General features: G+C 44.0%; 1 pseudogene; it reads right to left on the bottom strand.

Annotated features, from left to right (window-relative positions):
- Positions 1–6,384: 6,384 nt before the first annotated feature.
- Positions 6,385–7,342, bottom strand: LOC128844376 (olfactory receptor 52E8-like; annotated as a pseudogene).
- Between the last annotated feature and the right edge of the window lie 2,001 nt (positions 7,343–9,343).

The raw sequence follows: 9,343 nt of genomic DNA, 5'->3' as shown, positions 1-9,343 counted from the left end.
AGCAATGGGCTTAAACTGCAGCAAGGGAGGTTTAGGTTGGACATTAGGAAAAAGTTCCTAACTGTCAGGGTGGTTAAACACTGGAACAAATTGCCTAGGGAGGTTGTGGAATCTCCATCTCTGGAGATATTTAAGAGTAGGTTAGATAAATGTCTATCAGGGATGGTCTAGACAGTATTTGGTCCTGCCATGAGGGCAGGGGACTGGACTCGATGACCTCTCGAGGTCCCTTCCAGTCCTAGAATCTATGAATCTATGAAATTTAGTTTGATAGTTTTCTGTCTGGTAAGAACTCACTTATCAATAGACACAGCTGGGAAACCCTTATGTCTTTATAGATGTAGTTGTAAAATCCTCACTTCTGTATTGTTTTGTCATTAGAGTTTCCACTTTGCTATTGTTTATTTGCATGGTCTCTGTCTTGTTCTGTGATTGTTTCTGTCTGCTGTATAATTAATTTTGTTGGCTGTAAACCAATTAAGATGGTGGGATATAATTGGTTAGATAATCATGTTACAATATGTTAGGATTGGTTACTTAAATTTCAGTAAAATGATTGGTTAGGGTATAGCTAAGCAGAACTCAAGTTTTACTATATAGTCTGCAGTCAATCAAGAAGTAAGGGGAGAATGGGAACAGGGAATGGACATGGGGAAATTGAAATCATGTTTCACTAAGGGGGGGAATGGGGACAGGGACACAGGCAAGGCTCTGTGGTGTTAGAGCTGGGAAGGGGGACACTGAGGAAGGAAACTGAAATCATGCTTGCTGGAAGTTGACCCCAATAAACATCAAATTGTTTGCACCTTCGGACTTCGGGTATTGTTGCTCTCTGTTCATGTGAGAAGGACCAGGGAAGTAAGCGGGTTAAGGAATAAGCCCTCTAACACTCACTACTCACGAACAAGGGAACATTCAGTTACACTGAAAGTCCGAACAGATAACACTGATAAAAGAAAATGTAATGGCTGCACAAAGCAGAAAGGAGCACAGTCTTACTCTCTATTCCATCACGCCCATGTTGCACTGGGTTTGTCGACCAGGTGAGCTCCTTAGCAAGAGATGGGTACCTGTGAATCCTGAGTTGGAAGTGTCTTCCCTGGGAATCCCCTGAGGTAGCCTTGTCCCACACCTCTCTCACTCAGGCATCTGCAGCAGCATCTCACGCTGAATGCCGACACAGAGGTGTGCACTGTTTATAATATAGCTCTGTGCAATCCCAGTGGAGTTTGCTCAGCCTCTAGGGGAGAAGCGGCATCTGGGTGGAAACAGGATGGAGTCTGGAGACACTCTAGCTAATGTGTCTTGTTCCATATCTGCACTTCTGTGCTATTTATCCAGGTTTAGCAGTAAACAGCAATTATAGGACCTTTCCAAAGGGAGATGAGAACTCTTGGGGTTTGTGCTGAGGCCGAGAGGAACTGGCTGCTCTCTTTATCTGTGTATATTTAAAAATTATAGTTCATTACTGTGACGTTGAACTCCATATGCTCTATGAAAATAGGCATATGAATCTGAAAATGACAGCTGGAATACACTTTATGCAAAAGGTCTCTTGTAACATATCATTGGAAAAGTTATTATCTGCTAAATTTCATTTTCCTATTTGTATGTGTGTATAATTTTTATTTCTGAAGTTAGAAATATAAGGTATAAACTTGTACTACTAATGTAATCAGATTAAGTGGAGACCATTAAGGGTGCTTCAGAATCAATGAGTTGTAAATGGCTCACTTACATGCAAGCTTGCCTTTGTATATGTGGGTCAGCCCCTGGGTAATGAAGAATGAGGTCTCACAGGGACATGTGACCATGTCACCTGATACTGAAATCCATCTTAAATCTTGTACTTTTTCATTTAGGAGGAGGGGTGGGGGCCAAGCACAGACAAAAGATTCCCCCCTTGTGCCACAGCTATAAAAGGGGGTGGAGCAGGACAAAATGGAGGCCAGTCATGAGAAAACCCCTGCTTACCACCTGAGATGTCTGCTGGAAATAACAAGGATTCTACCAGGGGAAAGGATTGAGCCCAGACTAGAAAGGAGTCTAATCTGTGAAAGAAACTTATTGGAACATCTTTCAGGGTGAGATATTACCTGTAATGAGTTTTTTAATGCATTAGGCTTAGACTTGCCTGTTTTGTTTTATTTTGCTTTGTGACTTACTTTGTTCTGTCTGTTATTACTTGAAACCAGTTAAACCCTACTTTTTACACTTAATAAAATCACTTTTGTTTATTAATAAGCCCAGAGTAAGTAATTGGTACCTAGGGGAGGCAAACAGCTGTGCATATCTCTCCACCAGTGATATAGAGGGAGGACATTTTATGAATTTACTTTGTATAAACTTTATACAGAGTAAAATAGATTTATTTGGGGTTCAGGCTCTCAGGAAGGCTAAATACTGGGAAAGTCCCTGTTAACTGAGAAGCCGCTGGGCTGAGTGAATCTCAGTTTCTGTGGAATGGAGGGGCACCCATTCTGGCAGGAGGGTTGTCTCTCAACTGACCATTTATACCTACCCTTTGTTTTCTATCTTTTAACCACTTACCAGTCAATGAGAGGACCTTCTCTCTTATCCCATGGCAGCTTACTTTGCTTAAGAGCCTTTGGTGAGGTACCTTGTCAAAGGCTTTATGAAAATCTAAGTACACTATATCCACTGTATCCCCTTGGTCCATATGCTTGTTGACCCCTCAAAGATTTCTAGTAGATTGTTGAGGCATGATTTCCCTTTACTAAATCCATGCTGACTCTTCCCCAACAAATTATGTTCATCTATGTATCTGACAATTCGGTTCTTTACTATAGTTTCAACCAATTTGCCTGGTACTGAAGTCAGGTTTAACAGAAATCCGTCAAAATGCGCAGCACCACCTATTGTCAAACGCACAGTGCCGTCTGAATACCAGATCTGCTAGTTATTCATTGTTGTGGGTAAAATGTGTGCAGGAAATTTATTTTCCCTCAAAGCATGTCACGCCCCCCTAGAATAGTGACCTGTCCAACAGTTTGAGAATCTTTGGACTACATTATCACTGTGGTTCCTTCTGGCCTTATAATCTGCCCATCTATTAATAATATTGCAGTAGAGTTACTACTGACCTGGGAAGAAAGAGCAGGGAGCGGGCCCACTCTGCACATGACAGAACATGATTTGGGATAATCAAGACTGGGGAAGATCGTGAGGAGCTTGAGAAAAACCCACTGAACCAGAGGGGTGGGCAGCCCCATGGCAGGTGGAATCTAGTGTTGATAAAGGCAATATAATGCAAATGTGATGGCAAATGTTCACTGCTCATACATCTTACTGGGTTCTTGGCATCAAAACACAAGGAAAAGCCAGGGCCAGAGTTCAGCCAAGATCCCTGCTCAGTGGGTAGCACATTAAGAAAAGCAAGGAAAATGTTAGGGTGCATATGAAATGGGATGTAGAAAAACAATGGAGAGTGTTCGAATGCTACTATAGAAGTCAGTTGTTCATCCTACGCTGGACCATCTGCTTAGTTCTGGTCACCCTGTCTGAGAACGGCTACAAGAGATCCAGAGAGCATTCAGAAACAGGCAACAAGAATAAGCAGATGCCAGTGACTTCTGACAGGAGAACCCACCTGGGCCTGTTTGGAATGGAGGTAAGCAGGAGGGGATGTGACAGAAGAATGTGAGCACTGCCTAGGAGTGAGAAGTAGTCGGGTCCTCCTATTCACCCTGTCTCAGAATACAAGCGCCAGGGGACAGCCAATAAATTGGAGTTGCAGATGAAAACCCAGGAGTTATTCACCCCCCTGCTTCAGGGCATCACCCACCGTGTAACTCCTGGGGTTAGGAAGGAACTTTCCCTGTGGGTAGGTGATCCCATCACTAAGGTTAAGAGTCTCTCACAGGTATTTTTAGTAAAAGTTAGGGACAGATCACAGGCAATAAACAACAATTCACAGAAGCCTGCATCCTGCCCCTAACTTTTACTAAATATACGCTGACGGGGGGTGGACTAACAGTAGGAGTGCTGCGAGGGCCTGGCTTCTGGCCAGCAGCCCCTCAGCAGCAAGCGGCTCCAGCCCCAGGGGGACCGACCCGCCTTAAAATAGGGCTTTAACGGGTGTTTAAACAGGTGTTTAATGGATCTGTATATATTCCTTTCTATAGACATTAGATACAGTGCTTCTGTCTGCCAAAAAAACCTATCGTTTTCAGGTGCCTAAGTAACTCAATAAGAATGAATAAAGAGTTTGAAAACCTGCCTTATAGTGACAGACTCAAGGAGCTCGATCCATTTAGCAGAACAAAGAAGGCTGATGGGTGATTTCATCAGCCTATAAGTTAATATGTGAGAATGGGCTCTTCAGTCTAGCAGAGAAAGGTCTAACACGAGCCAATGGCTAGAAATGGAATCGAGACAAACACAGACTAGAATAAGGTGCACATTGTTAACAGTGATCATCATTAACTTTTGGAAAAATGTATAAACAGTCGTGGTGGATTCTCCATCCTTGACCATTTTTAAATCAAGGCTGGGTGTTTTTCTAAAAGCTGTGCTCCAGGAATGGTTTGGGGGCTGGGCTCTAGGCTGTGTTGTGCAAGAGGTCAGACTAGAGGATCACAAGGGGCCCTGCACACCTTGTAATCTATGAATCTCAGCTTTCATTTAAATTTCAACCCAGGATACCCTGGAGGCATGAGGCTCACCCATTAGATCCATAGAGGAGAAACACCAACAAAACGCCACCAGCCCCTTGTGTCTCTGAGGCTTTTCTAATTTCTCTGATTTCCCCCGACAGCCCCTTGCAAATGAATGGCAAATGAAATTTAACGTGGATAAATGTAAAGTAATGCACATTGGAAAAAATAACTCCAACAGTACATACAATATGATGGGGGCTAATTTGGCTACAACAAATCAGGAAAAAGATCTTGGAGTCATCGTGGATACTTCTCTGAAGATGTTCACGCAGTGTGCAGAGGCGGTCAAAAAAGCAAACAGGATGTTAGGAATCATTAAAAAGGGGATAGAGAATAAGACGGACAGTATTTTATTGCCATTATATAAATCGATGGTACCGCCCACATCTTGAATACTGTGTACAGATGTGGTCTCCTCATCTTAAAAAAGATATACTGGCATTAGAAAAGGTTCAGAGAAGGGCAACTAAAATGATTAGGGGTTTGGAACGGGTCCCATATGAGGAGAGATTAAAGAGGCTAGGACTTTTCAGCTTGGAAAAGAGGAGACTAAGGGGGGATATGACAGAGGTATATAAAATCATGAGTGACGTGGAGAAAGTGGATAAGGAAAAGTTATTTACTTATTCCCATAATACAAGAACTAGGGGCCACCAAATGAAATTAATGGGCAGCAGGTTTAAAACAAATAAAAGGAAGCTCTTCCCACAACGCACAGTCAACTTGTGGAACTCCTTGCCTAAGGAGGTTGTGAAGGCTAGGACTATAACTGCGTTTAAAAGAGAACTGGATAAATTCATGGAGGTTAAGTCCATTAATGGCTATTAGCCAGGATAGGTAAGGAATGGTGTTCTTAGCCTCTGTTTGTCAGAGGGTGGAGATGGATGGCAGGAGAGAGATCACTTGATCATTACCTGTTAGGTTCACTCCCTCTGGGGCACCTGGCATTGGCCACTGTTGGTAGACAGGATACTGGGCTAGATGGACCTTTGGTCTGACCCAGTACGGCCATTCTTGTGTTCTTATGTTCTTGCTGATACAGCCTCCTTTGTCCGTGCCTGCTCCCCATGAGTATTTTAACCCAAACAGTCTCACACTGAAAACAAGATGAACTTGAAGAATCTCAGAAGAGATTGCTTCAAATCCATGGGAATCTCTGAGCCAGGGGATGTTGTAAAGGCCAAAAGTCTAACTGGGTTCGGAAGAGAACCAGAGAAATTCCTGAAGGCCAGGCCCACCAATGGCTATTAGCTAGTATGGGCAGCTGTAAACAGAACTGCTCAGGTGTGGGAATCTACCTCATATCCCCTGCAGTGAGGATTGATGCAAAGGCCATACTTGAGTTCTCCTTAGCATGCTTTGGATTGAAGAACTTTAGCCCTTTCCCCAGCACTCCAAGGTCACTTTCCAGAGGCTACTGGTCATAAATCTATTGGTCTCTCTCCTATCGCTGGCCACATTGATTCTATATTTCTCCCACAGCCTCTTGACCAATTTGGTTTTGTTGAAGTGATCCACATATAAGTGGCAAAGTCACTGGTGACAGGAGAATATTGCCTTGCCTTTGCCAGTCTCACCCCAGCTCACCAAGGCACAGAGCAGAAGAGAAATGGCAACAATGCATCATTACCGAGTTCAGGTTCAAAAGGCCCCAGACAAACATATTGCTTTGGGATGTGAGAAGCTCTATTAGAGGTCACACTGATCAGCAGAAACAGGAGTAAGTAGCGCTTTCTCTGGGGAATTTTCTCAGCACCCTCTCACAGATCTCCTTCACCCTCACCCCGTAAATGACTGGGTTCAGCATGGGGGACATGAGGATATGGAAACTGGCAACCAGAATGTGGGCAGAATGGGGATTCTGTTGGCTGAACTTGTGTGTGAGGTACAAGAAAAGCACCGGAGTGTAGAATATGAACATCACGGCCACATGGGAGCCGCAGGTGCTGAGAGCCTTGAGGCATGCGTCATTGCATGGGAGTCAGAAGACGGCCTGTAGTATACGAGCATAGGACAAGAAAATCATGATCAGATCCATCACTAAGAGGGAAACTAAAAACCAGTCATTCTCCATTGGACCTAATGTCTGCACAGGCCAGCTTTGCAATTCCCATGTACTCGTAGTACGAATGGGCGAGGACACGGGCTCTACAGAAAGGCAGACGGTCAACCAGTAATACCATGGGGAAAATGATGAGTCCGGGCTTCAATATAATCACCAGGCCCATCAGTGCAATTCTCTTCTTTGCTAAGATCACAATGTATCTTAGAGGGTCACAGATGGCCACGTATCTTTCAAAGGTCATGGCCAGAAGAACGGCTGACTCCATTCCCCTGAACATGTGAAAGAAGAACATCTGGGTGAGGCAGCCACCAAAGCTGATCTCTCTGAAGTTGAACCAGAAGATGCCCAGCATTCTAGGCACTGTTGCAGTAGAGAGGCCCTGCTCGATGGCTGAGAGCACGCACAGCAAGTGGAACATGGGCTGGTGGAGGTTGGGCTCTGTTTTGACGATGAACAGGATGGTGCAGTTCCCCAGCAGTGGTATGATGTAGACAGTGCAGAAGAGGATGGAGATCCAGACCTGTGCAGCTTCCAGCCCTGGGATGCCCAGCAGGATGAATGTGGAAGGGTGGAAGTAGGTATAATTGAGCAGTGGCATCTCCAGTGGTTGCTGATGTCTGTGCTGCTGGCACAGACGCTCCCTGCAAGTAAAAACAGTGCTGCTTTATTCTGCTTAGTGTCGCTCATCCAAACTGTACTTCAGTGCCCCAAAGAGAAACTACAGGAAGAGAAAGAAGCAAGCGAAGAAAGGGAAGTTGTCAGCTGAGACAGAGAGTCAGTGAGAGCCAGGGAGGCCTCTAAAGACAGCAGGAGCCCCAGAGCAGAAGACTTTCACACCAGGGACAGTAAGGCCATGAGGAGGGACAGACAGGAGGGACTGTGGTACTACAATGTCCTTGGAATTTCTAAATCTTACAGAGGAGAGTTTCCTTGCTCAGAAAGTGCGCACCTAACCTGGGGGAATTCCAGACCAGCAATGGATACACTTGGGGCTTTAACCAGGCCAGTTTCACAAGGCTGAAAACAATTCTGAGCCAAAGGAACAGGAGGAAGAATTGAATCAGAAAGATGTGAATTATAATTGAGACTCTTTTAAAAATCCCTCATTAGATGCCCCAAATGTCACAATCTCACAATCAAGAAAGAAGTTCATGCTGGCTAAAATATCTGACCCTGTTTAAAGGGGAAGTGAAGGTAGGTTTTAAAAATAAATGGAAGAAAGGGGAACTTATGGAGTCTATAAAACTGATAAGGGAAGCCAAAGGACACAAGGAGAAATCCATGGCCAAGAAAGTTAAGGACAATAAGAAGGAGTATTTAAAATATATTAGGAACAAAAAAAAAATCCAGACAATGGTATTGGTTGTTACTAGATGAAAATGGTAGAATTATCAATAATAATGCAGAAAATGCAAAAATGTTTGCTAAATATTTCTGTTCTATATTTGGTGAAAAAACAGATGCTATAGGCTTATCATATGGTGATGATAACACTTTTTACATTCCACTAGCATCAGGGCCAGCTCCAGGGTTTTTGCCACCCCAATCGGAGCCCCGCTTTCTTCTTTGGCAGCACTTCCGCGGCAGGTCCTTCCCTCCGAGAGGGACCGAGGGACCCGCTGCTGAATTGCCGCTGAAGACCCGGACATGCCGCCCCTTCCCCTGGGCCGCCCCAAGCACCTGCTTGCTGTGCTGCTGTCTAGAGCTGGCCCTGACTAGCATCTCAGTAGGATGTTAAATGGAAGCTACTAGAGTTAAACATTTTAAAATCAGCAGATTCTGATAACTTGCATCTAAGAGTTTTAAAAGGGATGGCTGAAGAGCTCAAAAGGCAGTTAATGTTAATTTTCAATAAGTTGGAGAACTGGGGAAGTCCTAGAAGACTGAGAGAGCAAATATTGTACCATTTTTTTAAAAGAGTAAACAGGATAACACAGATAATTATAGGCCTGCCAATCTGATAGATGCCAGGCAAGGTGATGGAGCAGCTGATACAGATAAAGAATTAAAGGAGGGTGTGATAGGTTGGATCACAGAAACCCCCTTGGGAACTGCCAACTGATGTGCCAAGACTACTTCTGCCCCTGCCTTCCCTGCCAGCCTGGGAATCCAGCCCCCTGTCTTGCTGAGCCAGACACGCCCGTCTGCTCCAACACAGACCCAGGGAGTGAACCAAGTGCCCAAAAGATGCAGGCTTAACTGGAAGCAACTCACAGAAGGGTTGTTCCCGTCTTTAACACTCAGATGTTAAACTCCCAATGGGTCTTTAACACTCAGATGCCCAACTCCCAATGGGGTCCAAAACCCAAATAAATCCGTTTTACCCTGTATAAAGCTTATACAGCTGATAGAGAGATATGCACAGCTGTTTGCCCTTCCACCAGGTATTAATACATACTCTGGGTTAATTAATACAAGTGATTTTATTAAATACAGAAAGTAGGATTTAAGTGGTTCCAAGTAGTAACAGACAGAACAAAGTGAATTACCAAGTGAAATAAAATAAAACACGCAAATCTAAGCCTAATACAGTAATACAACTGAGTACAGATAAAAATCTCACACTGAGAGATGTTTCAATAAGTTTCTTTTACAGACT

The sequence above is a fragment of the Malaclemys terrapin genome, chromosome 1 (assembly GCF_027887155.1).
Source record: "Malaclemys terrapin pileata isolate rMalTer1 chromosome 1, rMalTer1.hap1, whole genome shotgun sequence".
Lineage (NCBI taxonomy): Eukaryota > Metazoa > Chordata > Testudines > Emydidae > Malaclemys > Malaclemys terrapin.
Note: the sequence above shows the minus strand (reverse complement) of the source record. Positions and strands in the feature narration are given on the sequence as shown.